The sequence below is a fragment of the Caretta caretta genome, chromosome 9 (genome assembly GCF_965140235.1).
Source record: "Caretta caretta isolate rCarCar2 chromosome 9, rCarCar1.hap1, whole genome shotgun sequence".
Lineage (NCBI taxonomy): Eukaryota > Metazoa > Chordata > Testudines > Cheloniidae > Caretta > Caretta caretta.
Genome location: NC_134214.1, coordinates 20,827,872 through 20,848,220, shown reverse-complemented (window position 1 = coordinate 20,848,220; position 20,349 = coordinate 20,827,872). Strand labels below are relative to the sequence as shown.

The following is a 20,349-nucleotide window of genomic DNA, read 5'->3' as shown; positions in this document are numbered from 1 at the left end:
GTGTTCAGCAAATGCTTTATGCTGTAATTGTTTTTATTACATAACTGCTCTTTGAACACTCACAATAGTTATTGTACAACATGAGGCAGTTAAATTTCACAGCACAATTTTTAATGAGTGCATATGAATTTCTAACCACAAGCACGTCTTTTTTTTTTTCCAATTTCTCACTGAAATTGCAATCATCAGGGCAGTAACTAGGATCCATGACAACTAGATGAGGTTCTCAAGCCTGGGACTGACCTGTCATGGATGAAAAGTATTTGCTAATAAAATCAGACAGTTAAAGGGCTGCTTCAGCCTGATTGTTCCTTTAGAATAATCCATTAATTAACATTTTGTCATCTGTGACAGTCACAGGTAATTCCTGGACTGGAGGTTTCTTGCTTATGCTGAACGGATTCCAGTTATCCCCTTGACAACTGGACCATAAAATCTTATTCTGCCAAAACAGTAAATGGCATCATAGTTAATGCCAGGACTTCAAATATATCAAAATGAGCGGAGAATGTTACTACAGATGGGGGTGGACAGAGTTGAAATATATAGTTGGCATGAAGCTTCATCTCTCAGTACAAGTAAGAGTATTCTGACAAGAAACAACAAGAAGTAATTAATATGTAACACCAAGCTTAGTCTCTCAGGACATGGCTAGGGTCATGCTCAATAAGACCAGAATCATGTTTACCGAAGGTGTTGAGCATCTGCAAAGAGTCCACTAGCAGGTAAACTCTTGGAAGAAAAAAGAAAACACTACCTGTGTTCTAAGGTCCGGTAATGCAGAGACTAAGGGTACATTTCTTTTTATAGTGGGTATTTAGTCGACCCTTTAAATGTATGTCTAGCACTCTCCCATCATACAGCTCATGCTTTCCACTAAAAAAAAAAAGATCTTTCTTCAACACCCTCGCTGAAACCAGCTGTAAGTTCTCAAAACAGTAAGGTGTTCGTAAAATACAAATACCACTTTAATGACTACACCGCACTGGAAGTGGGGGGAACATTGTCCAGGCTTTCTGAAGGAAGGCAGCAGTACTTTATGGCTGGGGGGGGAGGGGGAGGAGGTCAGAAATGGCTGCAAAAGGTGAGCAGTGGTCAGATTTGTGGTGCTGACTTACCCCTGGGAATGTGAGGTCGGAAGGCTATAAAGGTGCAAGCCCTGGGCATTGGAATCCCTTTTTCCATGCAGCAGGCAAGGCAGCACCCATCCCCTTTCCCCTAGAGATGGTGAATATTAGGTTGGGTTAGGATCTGCTGCGAGCACTGTGCTAGTCACTCCTATTTAGGGGGGCTGGAAAGGAATTTTTTCCTCATCACGCGACTGGCTTCGGTGCAGGTTGTTTTTTGTTTTTGCCTTCCCCACAGTGGATGTCAGGGAGGACCTTTTCTGGTAAGAAGAAAAGGTGTTAGGCCATATGGTGCAACTTATCTTGTAAGTGTGGGGCGGATGTCCAGTGAGGGTACTGAATAGGGAAGGCATCCAGTGAACAGATAAATGGCCTGGTAAGGATTTAAAAGGAGGTGATGGGTAAAGGAACAGAATGGGGAAGGGGAGTTGGGGACTTCTATGATTGGAATGTCAGGGAGCCAACCCCATCCCATTCTTATAGCCCACCTTAACCCTCCTATGAGGGGAGTGGATGATAAGGTCCAAGCCATGGGTTGGCTGGGGGACCTAGATGGAAAATGAAGGGGGACTGGTGGAAGCTCTGGAGAATTGATTTGAATAAACATGGATTTGCCTGCACTGTAAGCTTATCTGCCAGGTAGTCCCAGACATCTATATAATAAACTTGAAGCCTGATTAAAATCCAAATCAAGTGTCTCCTGTCCTTTTGGTATAGCCTTACAAGGACTGTATAGGTTAAGAAACATGGGTCAAAAGCCATGAACGTGATTAACAGTGATGCAAATAGAAACTTTGAGGAGAAGAAATCATACCAAAATCAGGAACAGGTAGGTAAACTATACATGCTTTCCCAAGAAATCAGAACATCATGGATTCAATTTGCCATTTGCATCCAGTGAGGTCAGAATTGCATCTCTTGAGTGTATAGGTGTTTATTAGTCATAAATGGTTACTATTCAATCTGGATGTAACTCCACAGAAGTAAATGGAGTTGTCCCAGGACTCAGTAATCTTTAGTTGCCTTTAGTTACATATGATGATAGAGCAGGAAGCTTTAAATGATTCAAGTGTCAGTTTATTTGCGTAAATAAGTGTCTATACCCTAGAATTCATGACTCAACTGCCTGAGCTAAACAATTTGCAATAAGAATGCTGGGATAACACATCATCTGTCCACAAAGTGAGGGACATTTGGTTCTAAAAGGTCAGATCCTCAACTGATGTAAATCGGCATATCTCCACTGAAGTCCATGCAGCTCTGCTGATTTATGCCAGCTGAGGCTGTGGTCGAAGATGAGAAGCAGGCTAAACTATTCAAAAGAGGAAAGCAAAAAGGAGATTGGAATGAAAACTTTCTTTCAGATTTAATTATAGAGCCACTTTTCATAAGACCACCCCTCTGGGCATCTCGTTCTCCTCCTGTGCTTTGTCTGTCTTGTCTACTTAGATTGTAAGCTCTTTAGGACCAGGACAATCTCTTACTATGTAAAAGGTACTGTGCTTTGCCCAATAAGACCCCAATCACTGTTAGGGTATCTAGGCATTACCATAATGCTATATATTATATAATCTTATTTTGTCTTATTTTAACATCTGTACTTCCTACAGGAGCAGCTGATGCTGAACTTGGCACATTTTCTTACATTGTCAGCAAATAATAATTCCATCTTTCTCCACTTCCCATCTTTGAAGTTGTCAAGGTTCCTCCCCCACTCTGAACTCTTGGGTACAGATGTGGGGACCTGCATGAAAAACCTCCTAAGCTTATCTTTACCAGCTTAGGTCAAAACTTCCCCAAGGTACAAAATATTCCACCCGTTGTCCTTGGACTGGCCGCTACCACCACCAAACTAATACTGGTTACTGGGGAAGAGCTGTTTGGACGCGTCCTTCCCCCCAAAATACTTCCCAAAACCTTGCACCCCACTTTCTGGACAAGGTTTGGTAAAAAGCCTCACCAATTTGCCTAGGTGACTACAGACCCAGACCCTTGGATCTTAAGAACAATGAACAATCCTCCCAACACTTGCACCCCCCCTTTCCTGGGAAATGTCGGATAAAAAGCCTCACCAATTTGCATAGGTGACCACAGACCCAAATCCTTGGATCTGAGAACAATGAAAAAGCATTCAGTTTTCTTACAATAAGACTTTTAATAAAAATAGAAGTAAATAGAAATAAAGAAATCCCTCCTGTAAAATCAGGATGGTAGATATCTTACAGGGTAATTAGATTCAAAAACATAGAGAACCCCTCTAGGCAAAACCTTAAGTTACAAAAAAGATACACAGACAGAAATAGTTATTCTATTCAGCACAATTCTTTTCTCAGCCATTTAAAGAAATCATAATCTAACACATACCTAGCTAGATTACTTACTAAGTTCTAAGACTCCATTCCTGGTCTATCCCCGACAAAGACCAGCATATAGACAGACCCACAGACCCTTTGTTTCTCTCCCTCCTCCCAGCCTTTGAAAGTATCTTGTCTCCTCATTGGTCATTTTGATCAGGTGCCAGCGAGGTTACCTTGAGCTTCTTAACCCTTTACAGGTGAGAGGAGCTTTCCCCTGGCCAGGAGGGATTTCAAAGGGGTTTACCCTTCCCTTTATATTTATGACAGAAGTACCAGTATTTCCAGCAAAAGAAATGTTCATTATTTCATTCCTGTCTGATTATTTCTACAGCTTTCAAGCTTCAACTATGTTAACTTTACCACATTCCATAAGATAGTAACTTTTGCTGTGTATATTAAAGCTTTCTGGTGCATTGGGAGTATTGTAGCATACACATGTCATGTTCATCAGTCATCAGTGTACAGCCTGCTGCCTTGATGGATGAAGTTTTATCTCCTGAAATTTGTTGTACCTTTGGGGGTTTTTTGTTTCTCTTTTTGTTTTTGTTTCCAATATGAGGAAGAAAGACTGGCTAGTACACTGCCATAAAAGTAGTTTACACATCAATCAATAGTATGTGCGTATTTGGTTCTTAACATCAGTGAAATGTGCAATATGTTATGATGTTCAGGAAAGTATCAAACTGTAGAAAAGTTTGTCCCTAAAAACAGTCCATAAATGCCAATTTTTTGAAAGATTTACAATGCTGTACCAGCAGCTCAACATTGCTCAAGTTTCTTTACAGCTTTTGTGGAGTGATTGTCTCTCTGTATCCAGCTTGGCTTTCTGTGTTTTTTTTTTTAATTTTTAATGTTGGAAATTTTATTTTTTTTATCCAACATTGATATTTCCCTTTTTATTTTATCATCTCCACTGAGTTTTGTACATATTGCCTCACTTTTTTTATTTTTGCCTGAGACTTAAGTAATTTCACTTTGCTGCATATGCCTGACATATGCAGTAAAAAACAAATTACCATTACACTGTGTGTGTGTGTGTGTGTGTCTGTCTGTCTGTCTAAAATATGTATATATGGCATTGCATTTGCTCCCAAGCTCCTCTATACTTTGCCTCTGGCAGCCTTTTAAAATAGTTCTGTTGTGGATAGAAGATAGACATTTTGGAAAGCCAGCTTTTCAATTAAGCCTCTTTTCTTGATGAAGCTCAGTTCTTAAAGACTTTCAATCTCTCCTGGGCTCAGGCAAAAAAAAAAAAATTAATTGAAAATCCAACTTTTCCTAAAAGCTTACTATTCCTACTAACCAAGGCAAGCAGGTTTAAAAAAAATTAATAAAAATAAATCAGAAATTCACCAGATCTCCAAAGTGTTGTATTTCTAGGCTGTTTTGAATTAGATATAGTGACATTTGATCTTAGGCCTAAAGTAGCTGTGTAAGAAGCATCAAGCAGAAAAGACTTTCCAGCTTTAGGCTACTCCTAGCTCCTGAATGTATCATTTAAATCAAAGTTATAGGTACTGGAAAATAAGTAATGAACTAGGAGGAAAATGGTCTTAGCAACTTTCTCGCCATTCTCTCTACGAATTGTGCTTTCTGTATTGTATTTTAATTCATTAACTCTATTCATGCCCCTAAAGTGGCAATAGTTCTAATTGCTGTCTTGCTGGCTTTAACAAGAAGTATTTTCAGTTTCTCTGTAACATGTATGTTTGCAAGATGGTTGATATACTGGCTAAAATCCTGCATTGAAACCAATGGCAAAATTCTCATTGACACCTGTGGGGCAAGGATTTCATCCATTGTATTTTCCAAGTAAAGTGATCTTTTATTACCTAGTTTAACAATCAAAAAGAGATCATGATCATATCTTCTATAGTTTTAAAACTGATTGTAGGATCTCTCTACTGCATTCTCACTATATCAGGGAGACTTCAAAGTACATCTAGCTCATAGTGACACTTAAAACATTCAGAGGCGAAGTCCACACAGGCTATGCTGTTGTACTTTGCCTGCTATGCGCCCAATCCCTCCACCTCATACAAATACCGAGTAAGACTATTTCTGTGAGCAAGGATTTTCAGGACCAGGCCTTTGTAATTATAATAAAAGGTCAAGGAAAAAGGTGAACTGCAGAACAATAAAGAGAGATATTTAATTAGGGCTGGATGAAGATTTTTTTTTAATGAAAACTGTTTTTTGATGGAAAATTGGGTTTTTGACTCAATGAAATTTTTCACAAAAAGTGTCTGCTTTCCACGGAAAATTCCAGGGAGCCCAACTCGTGTATGTAAAAAGGGCCTTGAGGCTGTCACAGATCCTAGTGAGTGCTCCCTCCAGGCCACCTGCTAAGATTGCTGTGAGGGGAATCCAAGCCTCTTTGTGCTCTGGATCCCCTGGGATGTGTTAAGCTTGTAGAGCCTCAGCAGACTGCTGCACTGGTTCCTCCCTTGGCCTCGTTGGCACATGTCTTGGGCACTGACTTTCTGCCTGACTAACTTTAAGTATTTCTTTTTGTCCCTGTATGGTATGTATCTGCTACAGGCCCTGTCAACAATGGTGAATCAACTCATAAAATGGCAAGCTTTCATAAAACAACTTCAAAATATCAATCAGACTCCTCAGAGTCACCCAGAATTCCATTTCCATGAGGCACCACAGTAGCCTTTCCTATTACAATTTTTCACTTTTCAGCCAAAGATTGCTGGTTTGGGACATTAATCGTTAGTTTTCCTTTTTTTTTTTTTTTGCCAAATGTCAGATTTTTCCACAGGAGCAAAAACCTTCTGACCAGCTTTAGATGTAATACTTGGATGCATGAGAAAAGTCTGTGCTCCTAGCCTAAGAGGAAAAAACCCTGCATCACTGGAAGAGACTCTGGAATTGATTTTAGGAATGAAAAGGAATTTCAAAAGAAGAGACATTAGGGTAAACTGGCTGCATTTACTAGACCTGGGAGAGAGAGGATGTGAGAACTTAACTTTAAGGTAGCAGGTAAAGGGACCAGGTGGGAAGAGGCCCACGGAATGCATCAGCAGCTAATTAAAGGACAAGCTCCTTTAGAAGCCTGAGCAAAGTGCTAGATTTAAAGGGACTATAGACATGGCTAAAGACCTTGATGAGGGCAGAGAGTTTGGTGAACTCTTTGCTACCCGAAAGGGGTCCATTTTGACTGTGTGACTTGGCTGGAATGTGGAGACACTGAAGACCTGCCTAGTTAGGTTGGCAACCTTACAGGGGGCAGCAGGAGCAGGAAAAAGAGATTGCAGTACCACACCATCTGCTAGGGGGCACTCAAGAGTTGCATTTGATCTATCCTAATACATAGCCAAAGTTACTAATTGTTTTCTGTTTGAAAATATTGTATGTCTGAGGAGGCTAAACTAAGTAAATACTGTAATGGATCAGAAACTGGCTGAGACCAAACAGAATAGTGGTAAATGGTCAACTTTGAACATGGTGACAGGTTAACAGTGGGGTACGATGTGATATACAAACCCTGCACAAGGCAAGAAGGGATTAAGGAACAGTTTTGGGCTTTGGCCCTACCACACGTACAAGGTATGCCAATTTTGGAGGAGGAGCCATAAAAACGGGAGATGCTCAGTTCAGAAGGGCATAGAGAAAAGGACGGATCTCTCATTCTCAGCTCTGTGGCGAGCCATAACAACTAACCCGTCAAATTCAGGTCAACAGGCCTGATACATCTGCTCACTTTTAGATATCTTGTAGGGGCAGCAGGCAGCTGCCTTCTTCTGCTTTCTTGACTCTTCTGGGGACAAACAACTGGCCCACTCACCCTTCTTCTGTGTTTGTGGAGGAAGGGTGGAATTGTGGAACAAACTACTTTGCCATATCCCACCTCCATTTTGCTTTAGCTCGAATAAGCCCACTCCACCATATTTAGTTACTTGCTACTTTTATAGCTCTTTGGAACATCTCTCCACAGAATGCGGCCAGATTTTACTATGCTGTTCAGCAGGACCCAAGACTGAGGCGGGAGATGGAAGCCAGTAATGCACATGTTGCGGTAGTTGTCAATGACGTTATAGCACTGGAGTAGCTAAATGAAAGAGGTGAGTCCAGATTGCCTTAACAAAACATCTGACAAATAATACAAATGCAGGCTTGCATGTCTCCTGTAGAGAGTGCGACTGACAGTACCAAGAACCTTCTTTTTTCTTTCATTTCTCATTTTCCCCCGCTTTTCTCTCGCACCACTCACCAATAAAACAGCTTTCCTGGTTTCAACCTTGCTGAGTTTCCGTGATTTGCCTTTGTGAAGTACTGAAGGTTGGTGTAAACACAGTGCCCACAAAGTAACAGTTTTAACCATTCTATGACAATATTGAAATGCCTCTTAAACGCTTTTGATTATATGTTTCAGGGTTACATTAGCATAAATTCTGAAACATATTCTACAGAAACTGACAAAGAAACAACAAGGGTGGCTGGTTAAAAATGGAATGTCATCCCTCTGAAATAGATAAACACAAAGCAAGAGGGAGACTACATTTATTGAAAAATGCAACTGCATCAAAACAGCCCAAATAATGTGAACCCTTCTGTGTCAATCATTTATCCTAGCTAATATATAAAGTAATATACATGACAAAATACTGATTTTACTGGTGAGTGAGTGGGTGATTTTTTGTTGTTGTTCAGTGATGTTACTTTCAGGTGTTTCTAAATAACCCTAGTTGTTAGAATTGCCAAAATTCAGATGATGAAACATGTTTTGATTCAGTTAATCATCCTTTCCCCTAGGGTCTTCAAAGTAAAGCAACAATTCATCTTTCTTGAAGTGTAGCAAATAGAACCTACAGCCCTTGAAGTCTGTCATAGTGTTAGTTATCAGGAAAATGTGCCATGTCTCATTTATATAAAACTGGAGATGGAGAGGGCCAGTTTAGAGAGGATAGGTATTTTGGAATGCTTTTCAAACTTTGTGCTGCTGAACATCCATTTCAAATGAATGGGGGCATTCATTCAGGAAAATGCAGGAACAGATCTCTGGATGTATAGACTTTAGATCTTGACCAAATAGCTCAAAAGGTATAACTCTTAAACTTTATGCAGACACACCAATCCACAACTTCCATTTAGCATGACAGTATTTTGGGTACAAACTCATCATTATGAACATCGGCCTGAAATCCATATCATTTGGACACAAGACTTAGAGGTATTTTGTGTGTGTGTGTAAATTATTAAAAGTGAATCCCCCCCCCATCTCCAATTCTTCGCTAGACCATTTCTTGCTAGCTGTCCCTTTGATTATTTTTATACATTTCCAAAACTTACTGTCCTAGTCTCTTCAACTCTATTTAGCCTTTGAGAACATTTCTCCTTCTTGGGCAGCCTCAATATGATTTCTTTCCTCTCAGGAAGCAGTCAAGCTCCTTCAATGTGCAGCAGAGATCAGGACAGACAAATGGTACCTAAAGGTGCTAGTGTCACTTCTGTAATGTGGGGATAAAGCAAGAAGACATTTTGGGGGGTCTTCCAGTAGCAGCATTAACAGTGACTTGTTCTCACTGGTCTTTTGGCTCCTCTTGAAATTTCATCCATCAGGCAAGATGGAGGAGATGAAGATGGATTGATGGAACAGAAACTGCTAACTTCATGTGGAGCCTTTTCTTCCTCTTTGGGGTACTTATCTCCTGGTTTCCTTTTTGTAATTGGATTGCTTCTAGTAATAGAGACCAAGGAATATTTCATATACTTAAGGAATACATTTTTAGTAATATTCTTGAATTATTCATATGCCTGTTCTATATGCAGTTTCTCTTTAAATTTATATACTATAGAACTTTTCGTTCCAAAGGCTCCTAAAGCACTTTCTTCAATGCGTCCATCTCACAGGTGGAGAGTGACAGTCAAGAAAATCAGTGAAAATAGCATCCTCGCTTCCTTCTAATCCCTACTCAAGAATAGCTTCTGCTGCTATAAGACGTCAGTTAATGCTGGCTGTGCTGCATGATAAATGGGGATAGTTGGTACTTTATATGTTTATAATATAATTCACATTTATATTATGCATATACACTTGTGTATGTGTGTCTCTCCCTTCCCCAGTCTCTACATGTTTTATAAGCACTGATCCTGCAAACAAATGTACATATGAGTATTCCCATTAAGTTCAACTGGAGTAGTGAAAACTACTTACATGCATAAATGTTGGCAGAATTAGGACCTTAGGTTGTAAACTCTTCAGGACAGGAGCCGAGTTTCCTACTTACTGGTATAAAGACTTTATTATGTATTTAACAGCTCTACAAATAAGTAAATAAAGACAAATTCTAGCAGTTAGTCATTGTCCAGAATAGAAGGTGGTACAGAACTCCACCGCCCCATCGGGAGCTCAGAGAAACATAATTCACCCCACCACTGGGCAGTACACAAAATGACTGCCAGATTCACTGTCATTTGGGATGATACACCATGCTTTCTCCAATGTGAAAGGGAGGGGAAGGGAATCGAAGTCTTGCCTACTCCCTGCATTTGAGGGAATGCTGTGAATATGTCTACACTGCAATTAAAAACCCACTGCTAGCTTGAGCCAGCTGGCTTGGGGTAAGGAGCTGTTTAATTGTGGTGTGGATATTCAGGCTCAGGCTGGAGCCTGGACTCTAGGACCGTGCAAGGTGAGAGGGTCCCAGAACTCAGGCTGCTGCCCTGGCCTGAACATCTACACAACAGTTAAACAGCCCCTAACCCCATGAGTCATCTGGCATGGGCCAGCCATGGGTTTTTAATTTCAGTATAGACATACCCTAAGTGCCCAGAGGCACAGGGAGGGAGCATTCCTGTGCTCCTCTGAAAGCAAGTATTGCATATGTGCTAGATCCTATGTTTGTGCTCTGTCCTCCTTGTACTTCGCATAAGGGACTATCACAATCTGCCCCTAGATCATCATCCGTGCAGAAACAGTATGTGAATGGTTGTAATTTTTTCTTTATTTAGCAAAACGGGATGTTTTGAGAAACACATACGTGGATCTGGTTTGTGGATGAGACAAAACACAAGCATCTCCTAGCATTTTTACTAAATTCTTATTTTAAGAATAAGCCATTGTGTGGAAAGATTGTTTCTGTCAGTTAGTGTAATGTATTTGCATAAATAACACATGATAAATGATTGTTTATGTATTTGTTTTCCTCCTCCTCCTATTTGAATCACAAAACTAGCAGGAATTGCAGTGCATCCCTAAATAAAAAAGACCATTATAGAACAGTTAAAGTAATTAGAGTTATTGTTTTGAGTGGCTGTAGACACAGTTGTGAATATTGCATAGGTATTCTTAAATAACAATATTAAATTAATGATAGTTTGTTTCCTTATATAATGTTGCGTGTGTTATTCTGTATCTTGTATTATGAATCATGCAGGATGTTTCTCTGGCTTGGAAGGTATACTGAAGTAGCATTTGATAGGTCATGAGCTTAGGAATTCATTTTTACCAAAAACATCTGGTTTACATGCTCACCTTTATGCTAGTTATCACTTGGGGTAAAGAAAACATCATTATCATTGGAACTGTGCTTAGTTATTTGTACAGGAGGCCATGACCTTATTGAAAAACATGAATATTGCCAACTGCAGCAATAGCATACTGCGTTGGAAACAACTGAATGACATTTTCATCTTAAAAAAAGGGAAAATGTTCAAGGAAATAAAAAATTAAAGACTGAATTCCAAATGAATTCTATTGCACAAAACTCAGCGTAAAGGCAAGCGAGGATTTACTTAAATGGCATGCTCTAAAAAGCAAAATAGGCTCATGGAAAGAAATGTTTCTGTTATAGAATCTTTAGATAAATAGTCTTATAGGTCCCTGCGGTGAGAAAAAAGTTTGTAATCTAATTTCTCTGGGGGATGCAATGTTTTAGAATTTATAGCTAAGCAGGAAATGTTGCTCCAACCAAGTACCCAAAATGGTGTCAGGTATTTGATATACAAGGAAGACAATGGGAGAGGTCATGTGAACAATTGCTTACCATTGTGAATAAGGGGTTCAGAGTCTAGGTCTATATTTATAAAAAGTTTGTATAGAAGTTCATAAGGCCATATTTAACTACATACACACAATACATTATGTCAGGGACATAGCGCTGTTCACCAGAATTGTCTCCGTTCTCTACTTTTTTCAGGCTGAATTGTGATTTTGTCTGCAGCCCCCTGCAAGGGGGAAAATGTTGTTGCACAGTCCCTAGAGTAGACCAAGAAGCAATTTGTGATTCTTAGAGTCATAATCAGCCTTCTGGCCTCTCCTGTGCTTTGAGGGGGAAGTAATCTGTGTCAGGCCCAGGCTGTACCAGTCACAGTGTACTTCTATCAATGGGCCAATATGGGCTTGCTGGTGCATTAGTGGGGGATGGTCCCTTGGCTTACCTGCACAGGGAAGAAGTGGGGATGAGTTGTAGCATTTCTGTGGAGCCTGCTGTTCTCTCCATGCTGCAAGATGTGATGTGATGTAGCCAGTGCAATGGAGTTTTGGTGGCCCCCCTTATTTGTTTGTACTGCCAAGCAATCTGGGCCAGGATTTGACCCTGTGTCATACAATATGTTCTACCTCACCCTGTAAATAACTTAAAGTTCTATCAAATACATATTTTTTGGCTTTGGTCCATAGCAGAGGTAACTATGATGGAGAAGAGCTGTGCAGACTGAAAGATCGCAAAGAGCTCTTTCAAGCTGCATTTCACAAGGTTGTTCTGTGCCTTCATGTGCATAAAAACACTGCCATCCATGGATTAAAAGCACCTTTAAATAGCAAATTGTGATTATATGTATCTATATGTGACACACTTGGATTTTATATTTTCAGTAGTTAGGTTCCCCAGGTCACCTTTAATAGAAACAATGTTGCTGTTTTCTCTTTGTCTTCAGAGACATTCAAACTTCACACAGTTGTAGCTCTTTTCAGTTTCTATGATATCCAGTTTTTGGGGTAGGAGTTATTTATCATATTTATCTTTGCAAGCATTTTAGTTCAAACAAATTAATGTAGACTGATATTAATAGATTTACATCAGAACTTTTAGGTCATCCATCCTTACATTTCACTATCTGTTCCATGTGACTTTCGAGAGGAAGTAGTAGTTCTGAAAAATGATTCTCAGCTATGGTTTCCATAGAAGTTAATGTCCCTTGTACTCAAATTTAGCACTCCTAGCAGTTCGTAAATGGTTTTCCACCTGGAGAGAAAATGGCACCTGTGACTGTTCAGGTATTTCCCATTTTAGCACTGGTTTATCACTTTCGTCTTTTGACATAATGATTTTTAAAGAGTAAAATGTGCTCCTTCCAGGTTCCCCTTAGGTTACTGCTTAAGATTTAAGTTCACTGTTCCACAAAAAAAAGTAAGAAATTACAATGGGAAATTTTTTGATTCTCAGAAGCTGTAAGAGAATGTGACATTGCAGCCTGCCACCTGATTCTGGCTCCCTATGCTAGTTTAATCAAGTAGCACAGAGGAACTATCTCACACACAGAACACAGACTGATTTGTAGCAGATTCAAAACAGGGACAACACAGAAATGGGCATTCAAATTTTTTCAACTCCAAAATGTACAGATAGTAAAATTCAAACTACTTTGAAAATAAGACTTGGACTATAGCTAGCCCTCAATGGGTATGCAAGTGAAGTGGGATGGGGGAAGGGAATCTTCCCTTCCCTCCAACATAATGGCAAACGATAATCCCAAACGTCATCTTTCCTGAGCCCAAAACTGCTAAGTGCCGAGCACTTTCACTGTGATGCTTAATTCCCGTTGGCTGGAGTGTGCTCAGTACTTTGTAGGGTCACAACCACTAAATCCACAGAGTAGAAAAGTCTAGCATCCATAGGCAAGAGCTCTGTTTCATTCCACACTGGCCAGAGAAGCAGGGGCAGTCCTGGAAGAGAGTCCATGCTGCACCTTGTTAAAGGATTGTACATCTCCCATTCGAGCACATGATCCACTATGTTCTCCAAAGGCATTTTGGAAGAATCATCTAAATATCCCATGACGCCTAATTGCTCTACATCCCCCCAATACATATTAAGTGCTGTGACTTGAAATCAACAATATAACCATCAATCATCTGTTAGCAAATGTCACTCTAGTCTCATGCATTTGAATTCAAATTCTGTCTGAAACTTTGAGTAACTGACTTTAAGTATGCCAACATTTTTATGGCTGACTTAGAACAACGCTTCCTCAGCTCTTGTCCCCTAATGCCCCTACTCTACTTGCGCTACATTGATGACATCTTCATCATCTGGACCCATGGAAAAGAAGCCCTTGAGGAATTCCATCATGATTTCAACAATTTCCATCCCACCATCAACCTTAGCCTGGACCAGTCCACACAAGAGATCCACTTCCTGGACACTATGGTGCTAATAAGCGATGGTCACATAAACACCACCCTATACCGGAAACCTACTGACCGCTATTCCTACCTACATGCCTCCAGCTTTCATCCAGATGATCCATTGTCTATAGCCAAGCTCTACGATACAACCACATTTGCTCCAAACCCTCAGACAGAGACAACTTGTCAACTGCTGGAAATGGCCCACCTTGATTATCACTACAAAAGGTTCCTCCCCCATCCCCCCCCGCCCCGCTCTCCTGCTGATAATAGCTCACCTTAAGTGATCACTCTCGTTACAGTGTGTATGGTAACACCCATTGTTTCATGTTCTCTATGTATATAAATCTCCCCACTGTATTTTCCACTGAATGCATCAGATGAAGTGAGCTGTAGCTCACGAAAGCTTATACTCAAATAAATTTGTTAGTCTCTAAGGTGCCACAAGTACTCCTTTCTTTTTGAGACTACAGACAAACACGGCTGCTACTCTGAAACCTGACTTTAAAATGATCACCTTGGAGCTCAAAAATCAGCGAGAAAGAATGTGGGCATTTGGAAAAGTGAAAACACCATATCTGGCAAAAAAAAAATAATTGCACACTATGCTAATGTTCTGTACAGTTCTTGCCTAGGTCTATTCAGCATTCAACAGCACTTATTTAGGCACCTTATTGAGGCATCTAAATAAGTAGCCAGTTTTTTTTTAAAGAGCCCATTTCCCATTCATTGTGATCAACAATTCCTCTCCTTAGGCAAAATGAAACTTTCCTCCTGGAGGGAAAACTCCTTTGTACAGGACACATGGCTTCCTTGGGGGCTTGTTCACAACCACAGAATGAACTCCCACAGGAGCTAAGAATGAGCACACACTTTGTCACCTTCCACTCCACGAAAAGAGGTGCATTTCTTTGATCTTGCATTCTCACGCATGTACATATTCAAATCAACAAGCCAATGGAAATAAAGCCCTACCAAAACAAATCACTACACTGCACATATGGTGTTTTCCCCCACGGAGAGGATGGGAGAGAGACTGAACCACAAGTGACAGATGTTAGTCATGCCATTTCATTCTTTACTGGAAGGCACTCAGATGCTATGGTGATGAGGTGGCACAGAATCTGAATACAATAGATATAGAAGCTGGAGACTTAACTAACCTGCTCAGATTTTCAAAAGATTTCTGCACCTTGCTTTCTTGACAGTCTGACTCTGTGTCACAATGGGAATGCTACAATGATGAGTGCAGGAAAAGAATCTACATAGAATAGAAGCATCTGTGATCTGAACCCTTCTGAAAATCTGATCCCATTTGTATGAAAATTTTGTTCTACTGTGCTTGAAAATCTTTCCCTAAAATAAAACAATGCAATGATGTTGCCTGAGTGCAGCAGAGAAAACAGGTCAGCCAGAAAATTTCTCTGAGATGTAGAAATGATACCAAATGATCAGAGTAAAAGTATGTTGCTGAGACCTTCAGGTACAGAATGTGATAACAATTAATTTGTACAGGAGGTAATATGAATAATGCCATAATTTCCGGCCACCACAGCCAATGTTTTATGGTGGATTCATTGGGCCATTACTAAAGAAGCCAGTCATTAACTTTCATTACTAAGGGGTGGTATTGGTTGTTGCAGTACTTTGAATATGTACTACACTAAATTTGCTACTTAACAGTGAATTACTGCTCCATTATTCTGTTTCCCTAAAAGTAGGGTAATATTGTAATGTTTTCATCTTTCTGAAATGCTGCTTAAGGCAGAAGCCTTGAAAGAACTTTGCCATCACTTGACTCACATTATGAGGCCTTAAATACATTTATAGAATAACTGTCCATTTGTGAAAGCTCTAAGATTAAATGATGCATCTCCACTATCTCTGTGTATACATTTTGTACACACTGCATATCTGTGGGGCAACAAACAAACAATTTATGACTCTTAGGAGACCAAGTTTAATATGTTGTAAAGAATTAGTTAATATTTTATTATTTTTAAAAATATTTACTAACTTATAATTAAGACTATTCTATTTCAGATTCCGTCAATAAAAAATTCGACTTCACAGTCAACAAGATGCAAAAACTCATTAGGCTTCAGACTTTGGTGCAGTTTAGGTACCACTAAAACCCAATATACAGAATGACAGCTGAGGACTTTGAATACAGGCTGCACATTCCTCTTCACATTCTTTGCCACACAGGAAATTTACTCCATCATGGGGAGATATTAAATTTCTGAGCTTAAAAACTGATTATATATCTGCATAAGGGAATATTAAATTCAATATACCATCTGAAGCCCAAGTTCTTAGCAGATGTGAAAAGCATTATAATTTGACTGCTTTTCAGTAGTTTTTGAAAAATGAGTTAGTGGTCTCAGTATAGTTCTTAGCTGGCAGGTGCTTATGTCACAAAACCCCATCACAACCAGCTCCAGCTTTCATGATGGCAGAGTTTCAGCAGGGAGCAAGAATAAATACAAATGGAAAGCAAATTATGGAACCTTCTTCTGACTTTTAGAGTTGGTATCTCCAGGTTAGTGTTGTGATACTATAGACTTTATTAGCTGAGAATGAGAAGCATCAAATTTCCTCAACTTCCATTGGCCTCGTCAGTCTCCCTGTGCTCCACCCTTGGGGGAGGGTTCCAAAGAGCACCAGGGATCTTCCTGGATAACAAGACTCTCCCTTTGCAGTCCAACTTCCCAGGAATGTGGAAAGCTTCAGTGCCAGTGACCATCTCCTACATCAGGCCCCAATCTAACCTCAGTAGGCTTTCAGGATGCTCAGTATTTAGTATGAGGAGGCCCTATATGGGGAAGCTTGCATGACTAGTGAAAGGCCTAAAACAAATCTGTTGTGATTCCAGTCCTAAAGAACCTCTTCTTCTGGGAATCAGCAAAGAGGGCCAATCTCATCCCACTGAAGGGTTGAGGCTTTAAAATGCAAGAAGATGATGTAATGTTTATACCTTTTTCTAAAGGCGTTCAGCAGAGTGGTGGCACTAGTAGCAGAAGTTATTAATAAACATACAAAAATATAGGGTCAGTCCTGCTCAACGTCTTCCTTCAAGAGCTCCTTACTGGTTCAAGAAAGCACTGAAGCACCTGGTTAAGTCCATGTCTATTCAGTTAGTCTATGCTTGAGTGCTTTCCTCAATCAGGATCTCAGGCAGCACCACTGAAGTCAATGGGACTATTTGCAGAAGGAAGGTGAGGAGAATCAGGCCCATATTTTTATCTCTGTATATAGCCCATATGTCTGTGAATGTGTGCATAGGTATACCAAAAACCCTTGCTGTCAAATTAGGCTGGACAGATTATGCCTACTTTTATGGGTGTTTTCTTTGTGTGTACATGCTGTGTAGTTCCTCTAGTTCATTTTGCTCTTCCGTTACTTCAAAGACCTTAACAATTTCTAAGAGAAAAGAGTCAAGAAAAGATTACTTAGAAACCTTCTCAGAATTTTCCTTGTTTTGATATTCTGCATGTAATAAACACCCATGCATGTTAATGATATTGCATTTTAACTGAAAAGCACAACTGTTGTTGTTGTCAGTTCTGGACCATCTCCAGAAGGTCCTTCTGTTTCCAGAAAATGTTAAATTACCTTTCTGCTACATGAGACTGTTGAGACATCACAAGGATAATGCTCCCTTTCCAGAAATGTCTCTCTTCAAGCTTCCTATAGATGGAAATCCCATGTTGCTGAAAGGTGGCAATTAATTCCTAAACAAAGATATTGCTTGTCATAGAATCCTGCTGGTCTTTTGCTATGTTGGAGACCTTTGTTTCTGCTATAACCATATTTTCCGACATTATATTCTGCTGCTGTCTTAGAAACATCTCAAATAGATTTTCTCCCCAAGTAAGGTTTTTTTCCCCCATTATCATTTGACAGCTCCAGAAGATGTTTTTTATCTCATAATAACATCCCTGCAGATAAGATAGCTAAGTCTGAGCTTAACTTTCTAAAGCAATTTTTTTTATATCCACTCTTCCCTCCCTCCCACACACCTTTGTTCTGATAGTAAACTCAGAATTTAGAGATGCATAAGACCTAATTGATCACCTAGTTCATCCTCTGCCAGTGCATAATTTGTGCTCTACAGAAGTGGTTCTCAAACTTTTTTTTTCTGCAGACCAATAAATGATCTTTCCAAATGTTGTTTGTACTGTTAGATAACTATTGTAAAGAGCTTTGGATAAAAGTGCTATATATAAAAAAACTTAATAAAAATTAACGTTTTGTTTTACAAATAAAAGCACACAACTCATATTTTAATATCGGTAGTCTTACCATTCTAATGTGATGGATGTACTCTCTCTCCCCTGCTGCAGCAGCTCCCAAGCTGGGGCTGGGAAGGAGGGCCATCTCTCCCTGGTAGCCACAGCCCTGGAGCTGGGGAATGTCGCCTCTTTCTCTGTCTGCCACAGCCCTGAGCATCCCAAATTCGTCCCACCCCCTCTTCTCACCCCACTGTCCCCTCCCATCTACCCCCCTATTCCCTCAAGGCCACAACCACACCGTACATGTGCGTCTTCTCCAGGGTTCAGGCACCTAATTCGTGGAGCCTGTGTGGCTCCATTAATTAGGTGGGTGGCCCTTCATTCTCTTGTGTGCGGCTGCCCAGGTGTGCACCTTAGAGGGAACCATCCATGGACCACCTAAATGGAGATCGCGGACAACCGTTTGAGAACCTCTGCTCTACAGCATATTTAGTAATGTTTGGTCCAATCTACTTTTAAATGTTTCCACCATTTTATGAGAAGATTATTCTAAGGTCTGTTGAATTTCACTAATAAGAAACAAGAATTGTACCCCACTATTCAGCCTAAAATTTTCCTTTCTTGATTTCATGACATTACTTCTGTTTATATCCTCTTCTAGCATGAAAGTAGAATGTCAGTGAATGAAACACCATTGATACTTATATGAAGTATGACAATTCTGGGAAGAAAAGTAATAATTGATTGTAGAATAATTGTATTTTGTCTGTTCATGAGTGCTACATTTTAATGTACAAAAAATTGCTCTTGTGTGAAATGTAAGCACTATTATGAGAATAAAAATGCATAACCACTATTAGGGATCTTGTCCAATGTCTCCTACATTTTCTCTATGGGATTAGTCCTAGTTGAAGAATTTGCGTGAAAAGTGAACATGGAAAATATTGACTTCTTGATAGATTTTGTGGGATTGGTCTTGTGACTGGGTACCATAATCAATTGTTCTCCACAGCTAATTTGTCCTTAGCAAAACCAGAAATGGTGCATGCAGAATGAGGTAGAAGTGGAGAAGAAAGAACAAGTCCTATAAAGGTAGCCAGCCAGTCAGGCAGCGGCACAGGAGCCAGCAAACAGAGCTGTAAACAGGGGAGTTTCAGTGGGAGTTTGTGTTGTGGTGCTTGTTTTGGGGTTTGTTTTTGCTGTGGGTGGTGGTGTTTTGGTGTGGTTTGTTTCCCAGATTAACAGGATTTAGGTGGGAAGGCTATGACGGATACAGAAGCAGCAGTGGGAGTGACCCATGTAGTGGAAGACACAAGGAAGATGACTGGATGTGGAAGCTGCGGGATGTACATGATCCTGGAGGGGGCACCTGGTAAGAGTTTTGTCTGCATGAAATGCCGTCTGATAGAGGTGATGGAAGAAAAGATCCGAGGTTTGGAGATGCAGGTGGAAAGTCTGGTGGAGTTTAGAAGGGGGTTCGAGCAGATTATGGAGCAAAGACATGAGGTATCTGAAGGGAAAAGCTCAGACTTGCAGATGGAAGCAGGACTGAGGAATTCTGAGGGGAGACTGGGTGAGGAAAGTGGTCAGTGGAAGCATGTGACTAAAAGAACCAGACAGATGAAAAGACGGGCTAGTGAAGGAGAAATAGAGCTCAAGAACAGGTTTACAGAGTTGGAAAATGAAGAAGGGGCTCAGCAGGTGGTCACTGAAGGTGGAAGGGCAAGGAAGAAGAGAAGAGCGGCTAGTCCTATAGGAAAAAGGGAAGAGTCAATGGAGACTACACCAAATATGAGCCCCAGGAGGATGCAAGATGGGTTGAAGAGTATTACAAGGGAGAATAGGAATAGAAAGAACTTGCAGCCAGAGGGAACAGGGGATAGACTGGAGAATAGCACCGTCACCAGGAAAAGACAGGTCTATGTGATCGGGGACTCTTTACTGAGAAGAACAGACAGGCCTGTAACCAGAGCTGATCCAGAGAATAAAAGGGTATGCTGTCTTCCAGGTGCAAAGATACGGGATGTAGACCTGAGGTTGAAAAGGATCCTAAAGGGAGCGGGAAAGAATCCCCTAATTATCCTTCATGTGGGAACAAATGATAACGGTAGATTCTCGCTGGAACGTATCAAGGGAGACTAGGCTGGGGAAGACGATTAAGGAAATTGAGGCTCAAGTGATCTTTAGTGGGATTCTGCCTGTTCCTAGAGAAGGGCAACAAAGGTGTGACAAGATTATGACTATCAACAGATGGCTTAGGCAGTGGTGCT

At 40.3% G+C, this 20,349-nt stretch overlaps 1 long non-coding RNA gene across 1 annotated transcript in view; it reads left to right on the top strand.

Moving 5' to 3' along the window:
- The window catches only part of LOC125643107 (uncharacterized), a 278,185-nt gene that overhangs the window by 231,051 nt on the left and 26,785 nt on the right, over positions 1-20,349 (top strand). The window contains exon 3 of the long non-coding RNA XR_012670069.1: positions 7,431-7,557. This is a non-coding gene — a long non-coding RNA (uncharacterized LOC125643107). The remainder of the gene's footprint in view (positions 1-7,430; positions 7,558-20,349) is intronic.